The sequence below is a fragment of the Diceros bicornis genome, chromosome 1 (genome assembly GCF_020826845.1).
Source record: "Diceros bicornis minor isolate mBicDic1 chromosome 1, mDicBic1.mat.cur, whole genome shotgun sequence".
In the NCBI taxonomy this organism is placed as follows: domain Eukaryota; kingdom Metazoa; phylum Chordata; class Mammalia; order Perissodactyla; family Rhinocerotidae; genus Diceros; species Diceros bicornis.
The window spans coordinates 66,795,982-66,819,727 of NC_080740.1; the positions used below are offsets into that span (position 1 = coordinate 66,795,982).

At 41.4% G+C, this 23,746-nt stretch overlaps 1 long non-coding RNA gene across 1 annotated transcript in view; it reads left to right on the top strand.

Annotated features, from left to right (window-relative positions):
- The window catches only part of LOC131407818 (uncharacterized), a 37,187-nt gene extending 13,766 nt beyond the window's left edge, over positions 1-23,421 (top strand). The window contains exons 3-6 of the long non-coding RNA XR_009220680.1: positions 17,950-18,049; positions 21,527-21,671; positions 22,073-22,672; positions 23,056-23,421. This is a non-coding gene — a long non-coding RNA (uncharacterized LOC131407818). The remainder of the gene's footprint in view (positions 1-17,949; positions 18,050-21,526; positions 21,672-22,072; positions 22,673-23,055) is intronic.
- Positions 23,422-23,746: the final 325 nt, after the last annotated feature.

The following is a 23,746-nucleotide window of genomic DNA, read 5'->3' on the forward strand; positions in this document are numbered from 1 at the left end:
AATGTGGTATATACATACAATGGAATATTATTTAGCCTGAAGAAGGAGGGAAATTCTGACATATGCTACAACATGGATGAACCTTGAGGACATTATTCTAAATGAAATAAGCCAGTCACAAAAAGACAAATACTGTATGATTCCACTTATATGAGTCACTTAGAATAGTCAAAATCATAAAGACAGAAAGTAGAACGGTGGTTGCCAGGGGATGGGGGTGTGGAGAATGAGGAGTTATTTTTTATGGGTATAGAGTTTCAGTTTTACAAGATGAAAAGAGTTCTGGAGTTGGATGGTGGTGTTGATAGCCCAACATTACGAATGTATTTAAGACCACTGAACTGTATACTTAAGATGGTAAATTTTATGTTATGTATATTTTACCACAATAAAAAAAATTGGGGAAAAATTGTGTACAATAGCACCAAAAAAGGATAAAATATTCAGAAATATATTTAATCACAAAGATATAAGACTTTTATACTGAAACTACAAAGCATTGCTGAAAGAAATTAAAGAAGACCTAAATAAATAGACATCCATGTTCATGGGTTGAAGACATAATACTCCCTAAAGCGATCTACAGGTTCAATGCAATCCCTATCAAAATCCCATAAATTCCATTTTTCAGAAGTGGAAAAGCTGATTTTGAAATTCATATGGAATTTCAAGGAACCCCAAAGAGCCAAAACAATCTTGAAAAAGAAAAACAAAATGTGAAGACTCACACTTCCTGATTTAAAAACTTACTACAAAGCTACAGCAATGAAAATAGTGTGGTACCAGCATAAGGATAGTCTTACACATAGATCAATGGAATAGAATTGAGATCCCAGAAATAAACCTATACATCTTTGGTCAATTGGTTTTCAACAAGGGTGCTGAGACCATTCAATGGGAGAAAGAATAGAGTCTTCAACAAATGGTGCTGGGACAACTGGATATCCACATATGAAGAATGAAGTTGGACCCTTACCTCACACCATATAAAAAATTAACTCAAAATGTATAAAAGGCCTAAATATAAGAGCTAAAACTATAAAACTCTTAGAAGAAAATATAGGAATAAGACTTCATGACCTTGAGCACAAGCAACAAAAGAAAAAATAGATAAATTGAACTTACATGCATCAAAGGACACTGCCAAGAAAGTGAAAAGAAACCCATGGAATGGAAGAAAATATTTGCGAATTGTATATCTGATAAGGGTCTTTTATTCAGAAAATATAAAGAAATTGTACAACTAAACAACAAAAAGATAAACAACCCAATTTGTAAAATGGGCAAAGGAGTTGAATAGATATTTCTCTAAAGAGTATATATGAACGATTAAGAAGCACATGAAAAGATGCTCAGTGTCATTAATCATTAGTCATTAAGGAAATGTAAATCAAAACTACAATGAGATACTACTTCATACCCACCATAACACCTATAGTGAAAAAAAAAGGAAAATAACAAATGTTGGCAAGGATGTGGAGGAATTGGAACTTTCATACATTGCTGATGGGAATCTATTTTTTTCTTTTTTTTTTTGTGAGGAGGACCAGCCCTGAGCTGACATCCAATGCCAAGCCTGCTGTTTTTTGCTGAGGAAGACTGGCCCTGGGCTAACATCTGTGCCTATCTTCCTCTACTTTATATGGGACACTACCACAGCATGGCTTAACAAGTGGTGCGTCAGTGCTCGCCTGGGATCCGAACCAGCGAACCCCGGGCCACCTCAGGGGAGTGTGTGCACCTAACCGCTTACGCCACCAGGCCGGCCCCACTGGTGGGAATCTAAAATGGCGCAGCCACTGTAGAAAAGCTTGGTGTTTCTCCAATAAGTTAAACATAGAATGACCATTTGACCCAGCAATTCCACTCTTAAGTATATACCCAAAAGAATTGAAAATAGGAGTCCTAACAAAAACTTATACATGTATATTCATAGCAGCATTATTCACAATAGCCAAAAGGTGGAAACAACCCAAATGCCCCTCAACTGATGAATGGATAAACAAAATATGGTATATCCATGCAATGGAACATTATTTGGCTATAAAAAAGGAATGAAGTACTGATACATGCTACAACATGGATGAACCTTGAAAACATTATGCTCAGTGAAAGAAGTGAAACACAAAAGGCCACATACTGTATGATTCTGTTTATAGGAAATACCCAGATTAGGCAAAGCCCTAGAGACAGAAAGCAGAATAGTGGTTACCAGGGAAATAGGTAATGACTCCTTAATGTGTATGCGGTTTCCATTTGGTGTGATGAAAATTTTCTGGAACTAGATAGTGGTGACGGTTATACAACACTGTGAATATACTAAATGCCACTGAATTGTACACTTTAAAATGGTTAAAATGGTGAAAAAAATTGTACATATTCCAGAAAAATAACAGGAAAGACAGATGCTAAAATGTTAATAATGATTATTTGGGGGTAATTGTAGCAGTCACTTTTCACTCTCTCCTTTTTTTCTTTTTGTATGATATGATCATTTTACAATAAGCATATTTTGCGTTAATTGGAGTGAGTAAAAGCTACAATGAGCTGTTTTCATTTTAGAAAGCAGGAAGGAAGGAAGGAAGGAGGGGGAGGGAGGACGGAGGGAAGGAGGGATGGAGGGAGGGAAGGAAGGAAGGAAGGTAGGAAGGAAGGAAAGTAGGAAGGGAGACCTTGAACTATTCCCCTCTTTGTCTCTCCCAATTACTTAGGGGTGCAGGCTTTGCTAGAGTGGCTGAGAGTTGTAAAGTTTTCTGGTCAGACACCAGGAAGGACCCTTTAGGTCAATAGGGGCGAGGTCACAGCTGACAGAACTCTTTACATGTCCTGTGGAAAGATCCCCAAGATATACTGTGTAAAAAGCCAGGTTCAGAACATAATGCCCCGATTAATGTGAATACACACACATGCACATAATTGCTACAGAATGTATTCACATACATTTGTAAATTCAAAGATACTCTGTCAAAATGAATAAAAAACAGCAAAAATGGCTTTCCCCAGGGAGGCGAACTGGGTAGCTAGGGACAGGAGAGGGAGGGAAGGAAACTGACTTTTCCCATCTCTGTACCTTTTGCATTTGGTGGCATGTATTTTCAAAAGTACGTACTTTTTTCCTGAGTACCTGCTTTAGGTCACATTTTTTTTTTTTTTTTGTGAGGAAGATCAGCCCTGAGCTAACATCCATGCCAATCCTCCTCTTTTTGCTGAGGAAGACTGGCTCTGAGCTAACATCTACTGCCAATCCTCCTCCTTTTTTTTCCCTTTTTCTCCCCAAAGCCCCAGTAGATAGTTGTATGTCATAGTTGCACATCCTTCTAGTTGCTGTATGTGGGACGCGGCCTCAGCATGGCCGGACAAGCGGTACGTCGGTGTGCGCCCGGGATCCAAACCCCGGGCCGCCAGTAGTGGAGCATGCGCGCTTAACCGCTAAGCCACGGGGCCGGCCCCTAGGTCACACTTTCAAAGGGAAAATATATTTATAATAAAATGTATTTGTGAATAAAATACAGTTAGAGAAATGGTCTTTTTTTTTTTACTTTTTCTTTTTTCTAAATTTTCTATAATGACATTGATGTCATTTTATGTTCAAAACATTTTATGTTCGAAAGGTCTGTAATTGACTGAGTTTTTCAACATAAAGCCTACCGATTTTAGGCCACTGGTGAAGCAGTGCTGGCCTGACTTTGACCTCCAAGCAGCCCTGGACCCTTCCCTCTGGCCCTGCTCTCTGCAGCCTCCTTGGCGCAGACCCTGGGCCCTCCCTCTCCCGCTGCCCTCAGATGGCCTGCCCCGCCTGCCAAGCCGTTCACCCAGTCCCCATCTTAAGCCTCCTTAGCCCTCAGGACTCACCGGTGGAACTAGGGCTCGGCAGACGGTAGGGTGCTTCCAGATTCCTCTCTAGGAGGGGCGTGGGGGCTGTTTTGAAGGTATGTTTGTCCAACAAACACACTGTTTTTACTTTAACAGTATGTTATAGACAAATAAAACTCAAGTTTCAAAAGAACGTTTAATTCATGTTAGGTGGAGCAAACATGCATTGCCCATTTTAAAGAAGAGGGTGTGCAGGTGTTGGGGGAGACTGATGGAGATGGAGAAGTGGGCCAGCCCCGGGACCACCCTCCCTGGCCCCCCTGGTGTGGCCACCGTGGGGTGACCTTGATGCTTGGCTGCCAGGCCTGCTTTGCAGAGGGAAGAGGGAACAAAGATCGTCCAAGCTCCTGTCCAGACATGTCATCAGAAACCTTCCTGGGCTCCCCTGTGGTCTAGGACTGGAAGTTCTGGGAGGTTCTCTCCTGGGACTTGTTTTCTGAGCCTTTCTCCTTCTTGGCTTCTCTGCTGTTCCCTGCACACTTCTGAGGTGATGCTATGTCAGACCAAAGTGGGCCAGTCAGCAGCTTCCAAGGTCTGCTGGTAGCTGTGCCAGCAAAGTCCTTACTGCCCCTGGATAACTCCTCCATTGCCTAAAATCCCTCCGTTTGAGAACTATCCTTTTGCATTATCAATTCTAAATTCCTATTTAAAAACAAACAAAAAGTTCATTTTCTCCTCTGAATTATAAAAATATATAATCGTGTTAAGTAGAAAAAAGTAGAACCCCACAAGTCACAAAACATCCATACACCCAGTACCTAAAGAGAACCACTATAATATTTTGGAGTATTTCAACTCTTTAAAAATAAATCTCTGGGGCCGGCCCCGTGGCTTAGCGGTTAAGTGCACGCGCTCTGCTGCTGGTGGCCCGGGTTCGGATCCCGGACACACACCGACGCACTGCTTCTCTGGCCATGCTGTGGCTGCGTCCCACATACAGCAACTAGAAGGATGTGCAACTATGACACACAACTATCTACTGGGGCTTTGGGGAGAAAGAGGGGGGCAAAAAAAAAAAGAGGAGGATTGGCAATAGATGTTAGCTCAGGGCCGGTCTTCCTCAGTAAAAAGAGGATTGGCATGGGTTTTAGCTCAGGGCTGATCTTCCTCACAAAAAATAAAAATAAAAATAAAAATAAATAAATCTCTGAGCCATTTTTATTATTATTATTACTTTGTATAGTTGTGATCATTCCATATATCAATTTGATCCCTTTTAATAAAAACCATTTCAACAGAAGCACTTTTTCGTGTTGCTATAAATCCTAGCTCTGCTGTGCTATTAACTATGTAATCTTGGGCATGTTACTTAAGCTCTCTGCACCTCAGTTTCCTTACCTGCAAAATGGGGATAATAGTTTACCTTACAGGGCGCCTGCAAGGATGCAATGAGATAGTGCAAGTAAAATGCAACAACCCCATGCAATAAATGTTAGCAATTTGTCTATTGCTAGCATAGACATGGTTGATTTCGCTTTTCAGCTAGCGTGAATAATGCTACGAGGAACACCTCTGTGTCTGAAGCCTTGTCCATATTGAGGATTAATTCCTTAGGAGAGATTCCCGGAAATGGAATTGCTGGACCAAAGGGTTTAAACCTTTTTAAAGTTCTTGATACAGATTGTTATTGATACTCCTGCCAAGAGAGGAAGAATCCCGTTTTGGTTTACTATTTATCTATTTCCGGTTTTATTGCGATATAACTGACATATAACATCATGTAAGTTTAAGGTGTACAATGTGATGATTTGATACACATATATATTGCAAAATGTTTACTACAATAAGGTTAGTTAACACATCCTTTACCTCACATAATTACCATTTTGTTGTTGTTATGGAGAAACCTGGTTTTAAGTGTAAATCTGTCTCCTGCAGGACAGGACATTGAGGCCCCCCTCCACCACCCCACACACACAACTTTAGTGAGTGTGGGTTTGGAAGCCTTCACTCTCTGAACAAGCCTGCCTGGGAGTCTGATAAGACATCTTGGCACATATAGGGACCTGTTAGAATAACCGTAAGACCTCAGTTTCACTCTCTGTAACCCTGGGGCAAGGGTCTCACCCAAGGTGTGGTGAGGCATAATCAATGGCTAATGGCTGGAGCTGACTTTTGTCCTCATGGTGATAAAAGACCTTTGAATTGCTTGGCCACTTTTGAATTTCTCAGGAAAAGTGATAACACTAGACCGAAGTTCGTGCCAGTTGGCCAGGCTGCCTCCCTCCAGCACCCACGAGGCTGAGGGGAGAGAGGGGATGATCACAGTCCCATGAGTGTTGGGCCGGGTTCATTGCGGTTGGGGTCATTGGGGTAGGAGATATTTCCCCATTGATCCTCCCACACATCACACCACAGGAAATATCCCCATGCTTTGTTTACCTACCACCCCACCCCTATACAACTGGAGGATGTAGGTTTTGACACACAGTAGACAAAGGACTTAGAACGAGGTGAGGCTCAGCTCTGATATGAGGGACTGATCAAAACCATACTTGTCCCTCCCCCCATCACAACCAGCCACCCACCAACACTTCCCAGAAAGACTGAATCAAAATCCCCTGTACCTGGGTCTGGGAATATGCATTTTATCAAGCTCTCCAGAGGATTTTTATCATCTAGGAAGCATACAAAGGAAACATAGGGATCCACATATCCAAATGATATCTGCTCAGATCTCTCTTTGCTCAAAAACCTTCGAAGGCTCCCACTTTTCAGATTAAAGCCTCAGCTCTTGAGTATGGCATGCTAGACTTCTCCAGCCCAGACCCTTACTCCACCTCTCGCCTCACTCGCCACCCACTGTAGCTACTCTGGGCGCTTCCTCGTGCCTGAATATGCTGTAGGCCTTTTGGACCAGGCAACCTTGCTCTTGCTACGCTGTTTACTTTGTGAAATGTTTCCCAACATTTAAGGCCCAGCTCCAATGCTCCATCTCCAGGAGCCTCCCTTCATCCAGCACCAGTTAGAAATGACTCCCTTTCCTCTGAGCTCCCACAGACCCTCCTCATCTGTGCCCTCACATGGCGCCGGTCACTTTCCACCTCATTTTATAGATGTTTGTTGGCTTCATCTCCCCACACAGTATAGAAGCTCCTTAAGGGCAGTCTCCATATCTGGTTCTCTTCTGTGTCCCCAGAGCCCAGTGCATATCTTCATGTCTCTTAAGGCAATTAGTAAGTACGGCTGAAATGAATTAACTCCTGCCCACCATGCCAAAGAGATATTAGTAGGAAAAATGAATTAAATAGGGATAGCTTAACTTCTTTCTTTCCAATCTGAGTGCCTTTTATTTCATTTTCTTGCCTAATTGTCCTGCCAAAACTTTCAACACAATGTTGAATAGAGATGGTAAGAGAGGACATACTCATTGTTCCTGATTTGGGGGAAGTCATTTGGTCTTTCATTGTTAAGTATGATTTAGCTGTGGGTTTTTTTTTTTTTTTCCCCTCCAAAGCCCCAGCGGATAGTTATATGTCATAGTTGCACATCCCTCCAGCTGCCTGCTCTATGTGGGACTCGGCCTCAGCATGGCCAGAGAAGCGGCGCGTCGGTGCACGCCGGAGATCCGAACCCGGGCCGCCAGCAGCTGAGCGCACGCCCTTAACTGCTAAGCCACAGGGCTGGCCCTAGCTGTGGGTTTTTTGTAGATGTGCATTATCAGATTGAGGACATTCTCTTCTATTCCTAGTTTGTTGAGTGTTCTTATAGTGAAAGGATTTTGAATTTTGTCAAATGCTTTTTCTGCATCAGTCAAGATGATCATGCGGGTTTGGTCCATTATTCTATTGATATGGCATATTACATTATGTGATTTTCAGATGTTAATCCAACATTGCATTCCTAGGATAAATCCCACACGGTCCTGGCGTCTAATTCTTTTTGTGTATTACTGGATTCTATTTGCTAGTATTTTGTCGAGGATTTTTGCATCTGTATTCAGAAGAGATTGGTCTGTAGTTTTCTTGTAATCTTGTGATGTTTTGGTTTGGTTTGAGGATGAGAGTAAGCCTGCTCTCTTCAACAAGTTGAGAAGTATTCTTTCCTCTTCTATTTTTTGGAAGAGTTTGTGAAGAAGTGGTATTAATTCTTCCTTAAATGTTTGGTAGAATTCATCAGTGAAGCCATCTGCGTCTGGGCTTTTCTTTGTGAGTAGTTTTTTTAAAATTAATAATTCAATTTCTTTATTTGTTACAAATTTATTCAGGTGTTCTATTTCTTCCTGAATCAGTTTCTATAGTTTGTGTCTTCCTAGGAATCTGTCCATTTCATTTATAGTATTATTCTCTTATAATCCTCTTTATTTCTGTAAGGATTATATTTATTTCTATAAAATTTATTATTATTTTATTTCTGTAAAATCTTTATATATCTGTAAGGTCTGTGGTAATGTCCTCTTTTTCATTTCTGATTTTCATGGTTAGAGTCTTCTTTTTTTTCTTGCTCAATCTAGCTAAAAGTTTGTCAATTTTGTTGATCTTTTCAAAGAATCAATTTTTTATTTTCTTGATTTTCTCTATTGTTTTCTATTCTCTATTTCATTAATTTTAGCTCCAATATTTATTATTTCCTTTCTTCTGCTTGCTTTAGGTTTAGTTTGCTCTTCTTTTTCCAGTGTATTAAGGTAGAAGTTTAGGTTATTGATCAGAGTTTCTTCTTCTTTTTTAATGTAGATGTTTATAGCTATAAATTTTCCTCTAAGCACTGCTTTAGCTGTAGCCCATAAGTTTGGGTATGTTGTGTCTCATTTTCATTCATCTTAAAATGTTTCCTAATTCCCAATGGAATTTTTCTTTAGCTCATTGGCTATATAGGAGTGTTAATTTCCATATATTTGTGAATTCCCCAAATTTTCTTCTGTCATTGATACCTAATTTCACTCCATAGTGATCAGAGAACATACTTTGTATGATTTCAATATTTTTAAATTTACTGAAGTTTGCGTTATGTTCTAGCATATGATTTATCCTAGCAAATGGTCCATGTGCACTGGAATAGAATGTGTATTCTACTTTTGTTGAGCGGAGTGTTCTATAGATTCTTACTGGGTCTAGTGGTTCATAGCATTGTTTAAGGCTTCTGTTACCTTGTTGATCTTCTGTGCCTCATATAACTTTGTCTCTTCAATGGATTAGAAAACAAATGCTCCTTTAAAGATTGATTTCATTGTCCTTTAGAGGTTAGCTTTGGAGTCTCAACTATCCAGTTTGACTGTCTACACAAACCTAAATCTTTGTCATAAGAACAAACTCTACACCTCTCTGAGCCCTTGGTTAATCTAGCCTATGAAATATTGGTTAAGGCCTGGAATGCAATTCTCAATGAAGAAGGGCTCCCATAACTGATCCTCCTAGAGGCATGTGGTTTCCAGAGTGAGGTTCTAGGTAAATCAACCCTGGATCTCCTATTCAACCAAGTCAATGTTTTCGTTCTTCCCTTTCTCCCTCCCTCCCTCCATTCCTCCTTCCTTACCTTCCATCCTCCTTCTTTCCTCTCTTTTCCTTTCTTCATTCTTTCCTTCCTTTCTTCCTCCTTCTCATACTCCCATTATCCTTTTTCTATCCAATCATGTATCTGTATTTCTTTCTTTCTTTCATTCCATTTATCTATTTATCCTTTCTTCCTTCCTTTCTTCTTTCATTCAAACCTTCATCCTACTTTCCATTCAAACATCCATCTGTCCATCCTTCTTTCCTTCCACCTATCTACTCACCTTTCCTTACCTTCCCCCTTCTCTTACTGCCTCTCTTCATTTCTTCCTCCTTCCCATCTATCCACTCATCCATTCATTTTTAACATCTTTGGCACCATACAGGGCTCAAACTATCCAAAATGGCTGAGCTCAAAGCAAGCATGGTAGGAAAAATCTTGTGGTGGGGAATTGGAATGAAGAACCCTAATTTCTAATCCTCATTTCCCTTCCAGGAACCTAGTGTGAGCAATGATGCTCACAAACATTTACAGAGTGCGTGTTGTAAGCCAGGCATAGTGTCTACAATTGGGGGTGAAAAAGACTAGGTCACCACTCTCAGGGATAGAGAATAACAATACAGGCTGAAAGAACAGCAGCATCATGACCCATAAGGCTGAGGTGGGGGGGAGCTTCTCAGTTGAGGCAGTTGGAGAGGGTTTCCTGGAGAAGTAGATACCTGGTTGGGCCTTGAAGGATGAGCATTTGTTGTGAGGATCAAATGAGATAGTAGCATGTGAGATTGTTTGTAAAATGTAAAAATGTCACAGAGAGAGTGATCTTTATTATTAATATATTACAATGCTAAAAAACATATAGACTAATAACAACTGGCCTGCCTAGAAAAGGTATTTGTCAGAAGCACTAGAAAATTCCTACACAGTTTTTAAGACTTTAAGACAAGTTTTCTAAGATGGGAATCAGTCACTCACAGAGTAGTGAGGCAGGGTACAGGAGTAGGTTAGAGTGTGGGCTTTGGTATCAGACCCACCTGGGGCCAAGCCATGACTGTCACTTGCTATCCATGTGCCCATCTCTGGAATGGGGATGATAAGATAAGAAGATTAAGCGAAATGTATGTGTTGGGGTTGGTAGCTCATAATGAGTGCTCTGTAAATACCAGCTACCAACGTTCAAGGGGAAAGGACTCACAGGTCATCTGGCTCAAGCTGTTGTGAATTCATGTTTTCCTTTTAAAAAAGTGTGGGTCTTTTTGGTTTTTTGTTTTATTTTTATCTGTCACCAAATAACCAAATATGTAACCTTGAGAAATTACTTGGTTTTTCTTGGCCCTTGCCTTCCTTTTCAGTAAAATCTCTTTGGATTGTCATGACAAAAGCAAGATCTATCAAGGGAAAGATCTTTCAAAATTGTGAAATACAAGCCTAAGCCACAAAGATGTTCACCTCACCATTGTTTACCATGGGAAGGTGGAGAACTGGAAATAACATGGATGTCCAAAAAGAGTTGACTGTGAAATAAATTATGAGACTTCCTTCAATAGGCTTGTAAACATGAAGAATATAGGTCCATGAGAACCAAGACTTTTTTCCTCTTGTTGAATGATAAATCCCTCAGCACCTAAAACAGTGTCCATCATATAAAGGTATTTGGTATTTATTGAAGGAATGAATGAATAAATGTTTTAAATTAATTTCCAAGGAACATCCTTGAGAAATGCCATTTGACTATTGTTTTGCTACGTGGTATATACACATGGACTAGAAGAGCTGGTGGTGGTTTTTGAGAGGCTATGTAGGGGGAGCTGGGAAGTCAGACTGTAGAGAGAACAGAGCTACCAAGTGGGACATTTGAGGGTGTTTGCTGGATGGTGAGCAATATAACTCTCTCCTCCGTGGCCCACAAAGTCTTCAGTAAAATATATGGTGCCTGGCAGTGCTTTTGGGATTGGATGTGTTTTTGAAGGGTGGAATGAAATACAGAGACTGGCCACAATCACAGAATACCAATGAGTATCCAATCACATCTGAGTATCATAATATAGAAAAAAATTTAATGACATGGAAAGATGTTTACAATATATTGTTAAAATATTTTGGTGCAAGAGGGAATGTGCAATTGCAATCCATTTTGGTTAAAATAGAAAAACGTCTGCTCGTGTCAGAATGGTGGGATTAGAAATATATTTTTTCTTTTTGATTATTCATGCCTTATATTTTCTTTAATGAACACGTACTTGTGAAATTGAAATAACGTGAAATGTTCAGTGAGCTTGAGCTGTCCTGACTGTGTTTGACTGGTTGGTAAAGCAAGTGAGCTAGAGGTGAAGTGATGTTGTCAAGGTCAAGCCAAGACCGAGTAACCCATTGATTCATGGCCAGTTAGTGACCTTTCCATTTGACTGGACGGAAACACCTCCCTCGTAGTGTTTTGAGTGCTTTGGATACACGGCACCTGAAAGATCTGATAGACCAGGCTGTTCCCTTTCCCATTCGCTCCCTTTTGCTAGATTCTAGGAAACAATCATTGCCCAGGAGAGTGTCAGTGGCTATAAGTGCATTCCTTCTCCCATTTCAAAGTACACTCACCAGGGGTTTTTTTTGCACTTCAGGTCAGTAACATGACCCTCAAGCTCCTCTGGGCAGAGAATCATGTCAGCAGGATGGGTTGTGAAGTCTCCTGCAGATTGAGCCAGTTATAATCTGTGACTCGTATCTGCAGATAACAATTTTCTATAAAGGTTTTTGTTGAGGGAAAGGGACACACAGAGACTGAGACATAGGGGCAGCCAGGAAACATACCTAGAAGCATAAACTTACAACCCGGGAAGTGAAAGGGCCCTTCGAGGCCACCTGTGTTATCACTGGATAATCTGGGAAACTGAGGCTTGGGTTGCACAAGCCAACGGTACAACCAGGGCCAGAATCCAGAAGGTTTTTGCTTCCTAAACATCTCTCCATGCCATCCTTTCCTGCTCCTCCTCCCCACCCCAGTCCACAGGGATACCACAACTCCTCCCTAGCTGATCTTCCTTCGCCCTGGGGCTATGTCACAGAGGGCCTTGGGAACCATGTTGAGGAATTTGGACTTTAACCTGAAGCAATGAGACATATGGAAGAATTTTCTGTCAGGAGAGCAGTGAGGTCAGAGCTGGATCTCAGGAGGCCGCTGAAACCCTCTGACCGTGTATGGAATGGACCTGAGGAAGTTAGGGTGGACTCCGGCAGACCAGAGAGGAGGCTGCCGTAATTGTCCAGGTGACAGGTGATGGCAGCCAGGACCAAGGCTGGAGCAATGGAGATGAGAAAAGTGGGTGGTCTCCCTGACTCCTCTAAGCCCTTGTTGAGCTCCTCCTTTGGCATTTATAGTCAGTGTCACGCAATTTCATACCTAGCAGGGGGATTATAATTGTTAGGATTCTTTTAGGTGTCATTGTACAGAAACCCGACTCAAACTAGCTCAAGCTCAACACTGTTGAGCAATCAGGCACATGTTAGGGGTTCAGTAAATGATGAATGAATAAATGAGTAAATGAGTGGCTCTTGACTCCTGGACCATTGCTCTTTCTACTACACGTAAGGCAATACTGACTTAAGCCTCAATTCCATAACCCTAAATACTCTAAAGGCCATCTGTTCTGGGCTTGTACCCAACTTGGGAATCCCTTCGACAACATGCCTGACAAATATCCATTTGGCCTGTCTTTGGAATTTTCCTGGGACAGGGTACTCGCTACTTCAAAAAGCAATCAATATTTTTTAAAAAAACGATCAAATAGATAATGTTTTTTTTTAAGACACTTCATTTTTATTTATTTATTTTTTTTGCTGGGAAAGATTCGCCCTGGGCTAACATCTGTTGCCAATCTTCCTCTCTCTTTTTTTCCCTCCTCTAAACCCCAGTACATAGTTGTAAGTCCTTCTGGTTCTTCTATGTGAGCTGCCGCCACAGCATGGCTTCTGACAGACGAATGGTGTGGTTCCTCGCCCAGGAACCAAACCCCGGCCACCAAAGCAGAGCACGCTGAACTTTAACCACTAGGCCATTAGGGCTGGCTCTAGATAATGTACTGTTATTTTTTTGTGTGTGAGGAAGGTCAGCCCTGAGCTAACATCCATGCTAATCCTCCTCTTTTTACTGAGGAAGACTGGCCCTGGGCTAACTTCCGTGTCCATCTTCCTCCACTTTATGTGGGATGCGGCCACAGCATGGCCTGACAGGCAGTGCCTCGGTGCACGCCCAGGATCTGAACCCGGGCCGGCAGCAGCGGAGCGCACGCACTTAACCCCTACGCCATGGGGCCGGCCCCTGATAATGTATTTTTAAAATCAGCTTTATTGAAGTATAACTTACATACAAGAAAATGCACCTATTTAAGTATAAAATTCAATGAATTTGAGAAACATATATGGTTATGTAACCACCACCACAATACAGTTTAGAACACTTCCATCATGCCAAACAGTTTGCTTGTCCTCCTTTGTAGTCAACCTGCTCTCCCCACCCCTGGTCTCTACTTCTTGTCACTATAATTTTTCCTTTTCTAGAATTTCATTTAAATGGAATTACACACTATTCAGTCTTTTGAGTCTGGCATATTTCACTTAGCTTAATGCATTTGAGATTCATCTGCGTTGTTGCATCTGTCAGTAGCTTCTTCCTTTTTATTGCTGAACAGTATTCCATCAAACGGATGTTACCACAATTTGTTTATTTGTTCACCATTTGTTTATCTGTTCACTTTGTTTATTCAACCTACCATTTGGGTTTTTTCCAGTTTTCAGCTATTGTTAACAAAGCTACTATGATAATACACACGTGCATCCTTGGGTGGACATATTTTTTTTATTTCTTTTATATAAATACCTAGAATGGAATTTTTGGGTCATATGGAAGGTATATGTTTAACTTTTTAAAAAACTGCCAAACTATTTTCCAAAGTGGTATCATTTTGTAAATGTATCCTTTTGCATTCCTGTCAATATTGTATGAGAGTTCCAGGTGCTCCACATTGTCACAAACACTTGGTATGGTCAGTTTTTAAATTTTAGTCACTTAGGGAATGTGTAGTGGCATTGCATTGTGACTGTCAGTTGTGTTTCCCTAATGACTAATGATGTAGAGCATCTTTCCATGCGCGTATTCACCATTTGTATAAAATAGACATAATTTTAAAGCAACACTTTATGCTGTTGGAAATCTCCAAGCTCTATTGGTTCAATTCAGTTTAACAAATGTTTCTTGATCATTTACTCCATGTCATTTACTGTGAGGTCTGATGTGCCTAAGATTGAGACCCAATCCCTGGCCTTGATTTGCTCAGTTTCATGGGGGGAAATGGAGACTTAGAAGCGAAAAATCTCTCACCCAAGATGTTAGTGCATTAATAGAGGTAAGTCCAGGATACAGGGAAGACAGTTTCCCCAGCCAGGGGTGATGGTGGCGTGGGGGAGTGAGGGGGCGGAGCAGGGGACTCAGGGGAACGTCCACCTTGGCTCTGAGCTCTGTCATCACAGAGACGAGGCATGTTGTCATTCATTCATCACACACTAGTTGAGCATGTTCTGTGGACCAGACACTGTGCTGGCTCAGCAGATGGCCATGGACCAGACAGACATGGTCCCTGTCTCAAGGATCTTACAGAGTGAGGGCAATAAGTTTACTTCCTTTCCTCACAGCAACTTATATCAAAAATCTATATCTACCTATTAAAAAATTGAGAAGTGATTAGAAAACATCAAACAGATAGATTTATGCTAGTTGTATATGTTATATAATTTTACATTGATGCTTCATTAAGATGTCTTTCATTTAAGATATACATATTTATTGAGCATTTGGTTTTTTCACATGGGTTACCTCACTGGGTCCACATGATCAACGAGAGAGTAGGATTGCTGCTATCTTTGAAACTGAGAGACAGAGAGCTAGATAATGGGGCCAAAGTCACTCAGAAGTGGAGCCAGTCTTTGAACTCAAATCTCAAGACTTTAAATCCAAGTACTGCTCTGAATAGCATCTGAGAACTTGGCACATTTTTAGTACAATTTCAGGACTAATGTACTAACTATAATCAGTTAAAATTAAGGTCCAAGGGATTATGTTTTGGGTTATTTTCCAGAATTTTCCAAATATCTGTCCAAATCCCACATTTAGCCTGTGAGTTCACTGAGGTCCAGAGGGAACAGCCTCACAGTGAGTCAGAAGCCGGGTCCACGCTGTTGTTGTGTGAGAGTGCTGCCTCTCGGTGCTCACTAACTTGCTTGGTCCGTCTCTGTTTATTTATTTAGTCCACAAACATTTGGAGCAGTCTGCACTGCTGTGGGCAAAGGAGTGAGGGATGATGGGAATCTCTTGAGTGAGAGACCTGAGAGATCTGGGTTCAAATATCAGCTCTGTCACTTCTAAGCTGAATGACTCTGGCAAGTAACTTAATCTCTCCAGTCTCGGTTTCCTCATCTGTGAAATGGGGATCATGACAGCACTGACATCAGGGAGTTGCTGGGAGGCATCAAAGAGCAAATGCATGGAAAAGCCCCATTTTGAGTTCTAGATTTTGCTATTTGTTGAACAAATGAAAGAATGCAAATACTTAGCTCTGTGCTGGGCTCATAATAGCACTGGATAAATTACACAATGACCAGTTTTTCTATTTAATAATTGCACTAAAGTTATTTTTTTATGAAAATTGAATTAAAGGAAATTTTAGCAGAGAATATTGTCACTAAAATCAAAACTCAAATACACTGTTTCATTTCTCCATGTTTTCTTCAAAACTTTATCCCTATTATTGCATTAAAATGATATATTATTAAGAAGCTGACAACACCACCAAGGAAATCTTTTTTTTTTTTTTAACATTTTATTTATTTATTTTTCCCCCCAAAGCCCCAGTAGATAGTTGTATGTCATAGTTGCACATCCTTCTAGTTGCTGTGTGTGGGACTCGGCCCCAGCATGGCCGGAGAAGCGGTGCATTGGTGCGTGCCTGGGATCTGAACCTGGGCCGCCAGCAGCAGAGCGCGCGCACCCAACCGCTAAGCCACGGGGCCGGCCCAACACCAAGGAAATCTTAAAAGTACATTTTTATATAAAACTCACCACTCAAATACACTAACAGTTTTCATTTCTTCATATTGCCTCCCAACTTTTATTGCGAAAGTTTTAGTTCATTGGAACCAGAAGGGCTCTCTTTGTGTCACTCTTTTTTAAAACATTTTATTATTTAATTTTTGCTTCAAATTATTTGATAAATAAAGTTGTTCATGAATTTATGCTTGTGATTTATAATGGTTCCCTACTATTCTACCCAGTAGAGTCCTTCCAATAATTTACAGAAACTCAACTCCTACAGGTAATTATATCATATTATCATGTCATATCTTATTATATTCCACAAAATCATTAAATGTTTACTATGTAACATTTGAGCATCACCAAAATTCTATACAGTAAGTATTAAAATTATCCCACTTTAGGAGACCGGCCCAGTGGTGCAGCAGTTAAGTTTGCGGGCTACGCTTTCATGGCCCGGGGTGTTCTCTGGTTCGGATCCCAGGTGTGGACCCATGCACTGTTTATCAAGCCATGCTGTGGTGGTGTCCCATATAAAGGAGAGGAAGATGGGCACAGATGTTAGCTCAGGGCCAATCTTCCTCAGCAAAAAGAGGAGGATTGGCAACAGATGTTAGCTCAGGGCTAATCTTCCTCACACACACACAAATTATCCCACTTTAAAGATGAGGAAACTGAGGCTCAGATTATTTTAATAATTTGCCAAAGTTCATATGGCTAGTGTTTCCATTATCTATTGTTGTGTAACAAACTGTCTCAAAATGTAAAGGCTTGAGGCAACAACAACCATTTATTTGTTCCTGATTCTGCACTGTGGTCAGGGCTTGGTGGAGTTGGCTCACCTCTACTCCACATGGTACTGACTAAGGCAACTTCATTGGGGTTGGAGGATCCAAGATGGGTTTATTCAGATGTTGGGTGCCTCAGCAGGGGAGGCTGAAATAGCTGGGGCCAGCTGGTTACTCTTTTTGTGGTCTTTCATCCTCCAGGATCTCTTTCTTTCCATGTGGTGTGTCTAGCAGGTTAGCTGGACTTCTTTACGTGGTAGCTGGCTTCCTAGAGAGCAAAAGCAGAAGCTCCCAGGCATCCTAAGGCCTAGGCCGGGAACTGGCACAGGGTCCTTCCTGCTGCACTCTCTTGATCAAAGCAAGTCACTAGGCCAGTCCAGAATCAAGGGGAGGAAAACAGATCCCACCCTTGATGCTCAGAGGAGTAGCGCACATGAGGATGGGTGGACCTGTTGGCCGCCATCTTGATAGTGACAGAACAGAGCTTCAACACACGCCTGCCTGACTCCAGGCTCCACCCCCATTCCGCTTCAATGAACGTTTTTGCCTGCCTAGCCTTTTCTCTTCCTTGCACTCATCTTTAGGGTGAATTCCCAGGAACAGGGAGACCTGGTCAAAGGGCAGGCACATTGCTGGGTTGTGTGCTGAGACAAGTCGACATCTGCAGAGCAAAGCGATCTCATGAGCTTCTCCTTAAGCATATTGCTTAAGTCTCCTCCTTCTCTTCACAAAGGAGATCCAGGTTTAATTTTGTTCTTTCTATTGCTGCACCTACTTTGACAGAGGAAATCTTGGCTCCTGCTGTGGAGAAACTCCTCAGGACTTCTGGGCGACAGTAAGTCAGCAAAGAGTCGTGACGATCAGCTGCTCCTGAGCCAGGCAGGTACTGTTCCCTGTGGGGCAGGGGCATGTGGGGAAAGTAACTGGCTGACCTTGACTTTTCACAGAACCTGGGATGTAGCAGAAAGAACATGGCTTATACTTGCCAGAGTTTACTTCCCCTTCTGAAGTGTGACCAGCTGTCTTTGTTTGCTGTCCCAGTTTATGCCTGTCGTTCCATGTCCTGTCCAGTTTAGCATTTGTCCAGGGTAAAAACCTCCAATTTGGACGATAAGTTATATGCTTATGCTCTCTGCCACAGAAACTTGGGTGAGTCATTTTTCTTCCCTAAGCCTCAACTTCTTCATCTGTACAACAGGCCTGGCTACCAATTTCACAGAGATGTGGATCACTCTTCATTTAATAGCATCCTTCCATGTGGCAGGAACCGTCTAGATTCTGGGGGACACTGTGGGTAATAAGACACAGTCCCTGCTCTCCTGCCTTGCTTGTCTTACAAGTAAACAAGGAAGATAATTTCAGAGATTTAATTTAGATCAGATAGTCAGGGAGGGCCTCTCTGAGAAGGTGAGATTTGGGCTAAGGCATGAAGAATGAGAGCAGAGTACAGGGGAAGCTGAGGGAAAAGCATTCCTGGTCAAGGGAATAGCAGATGCAAAGGCCCTGAGGCAGGAGCTAACTCATTACAAGGAATAGAATGGAGCTTATAAGTAGGACCATGCTCTGTAAACTGTGAAGAGTCCCAATGGTAATTATTCTACTAGAGGTTTTTAAAATACTGTCACATCCTTTATTTTAAATGATTCTCAAAATAATACTTAAAAAGTTGAAAAGTTGAGGCAGAGAAGTGTTATCAAGCTTGCTTTATGGAACAAAATATTCTTATGAATTGTCTTTGCATATTTTTCCAAAATGATCTCACAATACTTTTACGTTTACATTTAATTTTATGTATCATCATTCTCTTTTACTGCTTTTTTTTGCGTGTGTGTGTGTGAGAAAGATCAGCCCTGAGCTAACATCCATGCCAATCCTCCTCTTTTTGCTGAGGAAGACTGGCCCTGGGCTAACATCCATGCCCATCTTCCTCTACTTTATATGGGACTCCGCCACAGCATCGCCTGACAGGCAGTGCATCCGTGCGTGCCCAGGATCCGAACCCGGGCCGCCAGCAGCGGAGCGCATGCACTTAACCGCTAAGCCACGGAGCCGGCCCCTCCTTTACTGCTTTTGATGATGGGAATCGTTTGGGAACAAGAGACATCTTTGTACATCTCTTTCTATTATGATATTTAATTCTGTGGTTGAGTCCACAAGTGCACTGCTTTTTTACCTATATTCAGAAGAGATTCTGGTCTGTCATTTTCTTTTCTTGTGATGGCTTTGGTTTTGATATCAGAATAATACTGCCCTCATAGAATTAGTTGAGAAGTGTTCCTTCCTCTCCTATTTTTTGGAAGAGTTTGTGAGGAATTGGTATGGATTCTTCTTTAAATGTTTGGTAGAATTCACCAATGAAACCATCTGGGCCTGGGCTTTTCTTTGTGGGTAATTTTTTGTTTCCTAATTCAATCTCTTTACCTGCTTCAAGTCTATTCAGATATTCTATTTCTTATTGAATTAGTTTTAATAATTTGTGTCTTTCCAGGAATTTGACCATTTCAGCTGAATTATCTACTTTATTGGCATACAGTTGTTCAAAGTATTCTCTTATAATCTTTTTTATTTCTGTAAGATTGGTAGTATTGTCCCCTCTTTCATTTCTTATTTTACTAATTTGAATCTTTTTTCCTTGGTCAATCCAGCTAAAGGTTTGTCCATTTTGTTGATCTTTTGAAAGAACCAACTATTGGTTTTGTGGATTTTCTCTATTGTTCTTCTATTTCGTTAATTTTCACTTTAATCTTCATTATTTCTTTTCTACTGCTTGCTTTGGGCTCAGTTTGTTCTTTTTCCAGTGCCTTAAGGTAGGGGGTTAGATTATTGATTTGTGATCTTCTTTTTTATTGTAGGCATTTAGCACTATAAATTTCCCTCTCTCAAGTATACTGTTATTTAACTTCAGGAGTCTGGGGTCCCACTGCACCCTCCCCACTCACCCTGAAGAGGCTGGAGTAGAATAACCAGGTCTGGAGTCAGGGAGCCAGCGCTGGGTCTTGATACTGCCGCTTGCTGGGTGAGCTTGGCTAAGTCCCTGCCCCTCTTGTTTCTCATCTTTAAAACGAAGGGGCTGGGCCACAGCACCTCCGGGGTCCTTCTAGTCTAAGTGGTTTGGAGGCAGGCTCACATCTGACTCATCTCTGTATCCTTTTGGAGTGGACGTCAGTTGTTTCTGCCTACTCAGCATCTCTTCCTCGCCCTTTGGCAAAGGCAGCTGATTTCCATTTGGGGAGACACCCCTCCCTCATATTATATCTAGACCTTTTTTTGTGCCATGGACCCGTTAGTCTTTAGAAGCCTATAGACCTCTCCTTAGATTGATGTGTTTTTAAAGCATAGTATCAACTACATATGATTTAAAAGCAGTCAGTTACATTGAAATAGTTATCAAATGATTAGAGAAACAAATTTGTGATATAGTAATGTATTTATACTTCTTTATTAGCACGTTAAACAACAAGATCTAGTTGGTCAAATAACTACCACAATTTTAAAATAGTGATGAACATAAATGATATTTTAAGATATCTATGACAACTGTGATGTGATAAGAAATATTTGTGATATCTATTGGTGACAAAGTTATAAGTATTTTTAATACTACTGTAACTTGTTTGCTACATTCATAATAGAAGGAAATGCTAAATTTCAGTTGGAAGTTAATGAAAAGAGAGAGACAATTTTTTCCCACTCAAATTAATGATCCCTTGTTAAGAAACCTTGGTTTTGGGGGTTTATACGAAACAGCTTGACTCCTGAATTCAGAGGTAGGCATGTAACCCAGTACTGGCCAATCAGAGCAGGGACTGGCTTAGCGATGGGCACTTGAGTCAAATGGATACAATCAGATTGAATCTTGGACTTTTGCTGGACAACTTTTCTGCTGGCGTCGCTAGGAGGATTGGGATTAGGCCTGGTGCATATGACCTTGCCATCACCAGGAGAGAACATTCCTCAGGATGGAGCCAACACAGAGGAAAGCAGAGCTGAGAAATGAACATCCACATCTTCCTGGCAACATTCCTCCTTTTTATGTGTTAATTATGGAAGCCAATATATTATGTTTAAGCCAGTTTGAGTAGGGTTTTCTGTTCATTGCAACCAAAGCAGTCACAACTGACATAGTCCCACAAAGCTTAGCAGAATGCCTGGCACAAAGTAGTTTGCTCAGGAAGGAATGATGAATGAATTTCAAACAAGGTAGCAACATGATTAATATTATTTGCTAAACTCACATATGCAGATCTGGCTTGATTGTGTATTAAAAGGTGAGGGGTATACTGAAAGTAAGCATTCCACGAGCTTGTGTTGGTTGAATGAATAAAGGAACTCATCCATCGTCATGATTTTCTATCCCCAGCTTTGCATATTCTTCAGTGATATAACCAGGACCATATAACCACCTGGAGAGCACATGTCTAGAATCATGATGTACCAACAGTCACAAATCAAGTCCACGGCACACTTACACTGGGGAATACCATGCAGCAATTTAAAAGAATAAGGTAGATCTATATGTACTGGTATGGAAAGACCTGCAAGACACATTAAGTAGGAAATTACAAAACAGCAGTTACAGTAGGATTCCATTTTCATTAAAAACAAAGTCTCCCAAACAAAACTTTGAGTTTCTCTATGAACATAATGAGTATGTAAATCAAAGAAAAAAGTTTGGAAAGCCGCTCTTGAAGCACTAACAGTGGGCTCCTCTAGGTAGGGAGTGGTATTGGGTGGGGGATGGTCACAGAAACTTGTCCTTTGTCTGTATTGCTTACATCTTTTATACAAGGATAAAATAATTATGTGTCACTTGTGTAATTTAAAATAATTTATAATGAAAAAATAATAAAACAACTCTGACAGAACATAAAATATTCCTTTTCAACCTGTTTTTGTTCCCCCTGAGGTGCCTGTCAGTATTCTCAGGGAAGCTGAAGAGAGCAGGGCTACGTCCATGATGCTGTGCCCATGATGCCATGCTGCGCCCGTGATGCTGTGCCTGTGATGCCGTGCTGTGCCCATGATGCTGTGCTGCACCCGTGATGCTGTGTCCATGATGCCGTGCTGCGCCCGTGATGCTGTGCCCGTGATGCCGTGCTGCGCCCATGATGCCGTGCTGCGCCCAAGATGCTGTGCCCATGATGCTGTGCTGTGCCCTCTATACCTTCCCATGCCTGAAGCCATGCCCTTTCCCTGGGATTCTGCAGTTCTGGCTGCTCTAGGAGCCGAGGAGTTTCCACCCCATATAAAAGACTCCTGGGGTGGCCTACTGACCTGGATTCTCCTCTCAGTATCCTGACTCCAACTGCCTCTGCTGCCAAACTACACGTGGCCCAGATGATTTCTCCTGCAAATGGAAGAGGGAATCAGAGCATCTCACAGTCAGGGCAGAGGCCCCGGGGACACGCCCATCCGAGGCATGTTTGAGATGGCGGATCCAGTCCAAGCCCATCGTTGCGCAGACTGGAAATCTGATTCTCAGAGTGGAGAAGAGATTTATCCAAATGTGAGTTCAGTGCCAGAGTGAGACTCCAAACTGACTCCCAGTTCAGAGCTCATTTTAGGGAGGGGGTTCCCAAAAGTTCCACTATCTTAGCTACCCCTTTATGTTCAGATCTTGGGTCTCCAAAATGTCCTGATTATAATGCATATCTATTACTTAAATAACACATTTAGCACCCAGTAACATAGTTTATGAGGAGCTGGTTTTTAGCATAGAGAGCAAATAGCAAGTTACATTTTTTATTTAATATGAAAACAAAATTGTAACAACACAAATTAAAATATTAAAAGAAACTATTTCTGCCATCCTAATCGTGCTTCTTTTGTTCACATTTCTTATGTCACTCTAACGTACATACTTTTTTTTTTTTTTTTTTGGTGAGGAAGATCCTCCCTGAGCTAACATCCATGCCAATCCTCCTCTTTTTGCTGAAGAAGACTGGCCCTGAGCTAACATCTGTGCCCATCTTCCTCCACTTTATCTGGGACGCCGCCACAGTATGGCCTGACAAGCGGTGCATGGGTGCACGCCCGGGATCCAAACCTGAGCCACCAGCAGCAGAGCGCGCGCACTTAACTGCTACGCCACGGGGCCAGCCCCACTAACATACATACTTTACATGTACATTTGTGCATATGGCTATAATCATTTTGTAAACATTTTTATAACCTTGTTTCACTTAATGTTATACATGTTTCCCTGAACGTTTTCCATGTAGCCTTCTACCTTCTGCAGAATATTTCATCAAGAAAATAAACCATTATGTACATAACTCCATCTTCATTGTTCTTATATTATAAAGTATTTCAAACATACAGAAAAGCACAAGGAACAATACACTACACAGATTTAACAACTATTGATACTTTAAAAATATTTTTGAGATTAAAAAAACACCAAAACATTACAGGCATGGTGGGAGCTCTCTTCTATACAATGTACTCTAATCTCCTCAGGACCAGCTACGTCACTTGCAAGGCCCAGCGCACAACGAAAATGTAGGGACCCTTATTCAAAAATCATGAATTTCAAGATGGTGACGGCAGAGCATTCAACCAAGCGTGGGGCCCAGTGTGA